This window comes from Pollicipes pollicipes, unplaced genomic scaffold (genome assembly GCF_011947565.3).
Source record: "Pollicipes pollicipes isolate AB1234 unplaced genomic scaffold, Ppol_2.1 Scaffold_7262;HRSCAF=8765_pilon_pilon_pilon, whole genome shotgun sequence".
NCBI lineage: Eukaryota > Metazoa > Arthropoda > Thecostraca > Pollicipedomorpha > Pollicipedidae > Pollicipes > Pollicipes pollicipes.
In genome coordinates this window covers 13,051,407-13,053,457 of record NW_023597055.1, presented here as the reverse complement: position 1 = coordinate 13,053,457, position 2,051 = coordinate 13,051,407, and positions in this window count along the sequence as shown.

Here is a 2,051-nt window from a genome sequence, read left to right as displayed (position 1 = left end):
GGAACCGTTCGATTCGCTGTAGCTTTCGATTAAAGTCATCACTGACTTTGCCAAACTCCGGCGCTGAACGCTGAATCATTAGCACATGCAAATCACCGGAGAATCCCGCGCCATTGCTTGGAAATAGAACACTGAGGCTACAGTGTCGCCGGTTATGCAACGCAACCATTTGTCTGCCCTCGGTCATTTCCCTTGTCACACTTCTTGAGTGATAGCAGTGCTAAAACAAATTGGTTTAGAAACATCAACACTCCCCCAGGTGGAGGTCAAATTGCTCCGGCTTCCCCCCTCCCCCCCCCCCAATTGTCTTGCAAAATAATCTCGAAGGAATTGGTCATTTTGACTTTCTGAACGTCAACTATGGGCAATGACCCGTTATGAACGCAGTGCAATTTCCTCTTAGAGGGGCTATCTAGGTTAAAGTGTGTTACATGGGTAGTGTTGTGAGCACGCCCGGCCGGCCCGGCGGCACAGCATGCTGTCCCTGCCGTGTCGCGGCGCGGTCTCGGCCGCGCGGCGGAATGCGGCCGGTGGAACCTACTGCCGCGGGCGCTGACCGCCGTCCCGTGGCGGACCGTACGGGAGGCGTGATAGGTGCGTGTATGCAAGCTGACATATGAGTGGTGGTTCACCCGAACTAAATGTTATGTCGTGCCTGCCTGGGATAGCAGGGGCAGGACGCCACTGGACTCGGTCCAATACAGATCGCCGCGTCGCTACACGTTTGTCTCTGACCGAGCTGAGCCGAACCGTTGGACGAAGGCGTCGCATGGCGCAGCCGACCGTTGAACCTTCTGCGAGAGACTCTTGATGCTTCTACTCTGCACGGCCTGCAATCTTCGATCAAGTTGCAAGATGGGTAACACTGAAGAGGACACTGAAGAGGACACTGTGCCACCGTGACTGACTAAGTTGCTGGACGGCCTTGAACACCAGCGCCGGCAAGATCTTCAACAGCAGCAAGAACATTACCGGCGTGACCTCAATCTACTCGGGTCGGAGATACAAGATATACACCGGCAGATAACGCTCGTAGAGACTCCGGCCTTTGAAGCAACCGGGCGGGATGCCCGGTGCAAGCTGCCGCTGACGTCCACTGGTACCGCTACTGTAGAACCAAGGGTTCCACTAGTACCACCGAGCTCGGATGCTCCACTACCATCAACAACGGCACCTTCAGTGGATGCAGCACCGCCAGCAACAACAGTATCCTCAGCGAGACCACTGATGCCTTACGGTGCCGTAAGACCGCCCACAGTAACACCGCCAAGCAAGCTCTCCGTGTCCATCAATCTACGCGAATTCCGAGCAGGCTTTGTTATCTCACCACCTTCAGTCGTGAAGACCAGCTGGCCTACCTGCGCTCCTGCTCCACTGAAGACATGCGTGCAACATCTCGGCACGTCATTATCATCGACAAGGAGTCTGACACGGTTCAGTCAGCATTGGATAAGATAGAACATCATCTTCGCCAGCAGTGCAGCATCGCCATCGACCGAGTGAAGTTTGAAGAGAGGCAACAGGAAGAGGGCGAGCCCCTCGATACCTTCTTGGTTTCAGTGAGAGAGCTGGCCGCTGATGCTGAACTGTGCAGTACATGCATGGACCAGCGTCTCACTACCCGCATCATGTCAGGACTTCGCAACCAAGAGACCCGGTGCAAGCTTTTGACACTGCGCCCATTCCCTTCACTGGAGCAAGTCATCGACATATGTCGCTCCGAGGAAACGGCTCAGGCAAACAACGAGGTGCTACAAAACGTAATCAACAGAAGCCACAACGTGTTCAGCATCTCCAACCACCGTGATCGAAGTCAACGTAGTCCTTCGCGAGGGTGCTCAGGCCCACCATGCGGACGCTGTGACAGGTCCAGCCATCTGAGAGGAACATGTCCTGCAGCAGACCAAGCGTGCTTTTCCTGTGGTGTCAGGGGGCACTTCGCCATTGTCTGCCGTAGAAGACTCTCGTCCCAGCAACTACAGGCTGAGCTTGACGCATCACGGCGATCACGCAGCAGACAGCGCTACCCGTCACACCGGGCAGCTGTTCCT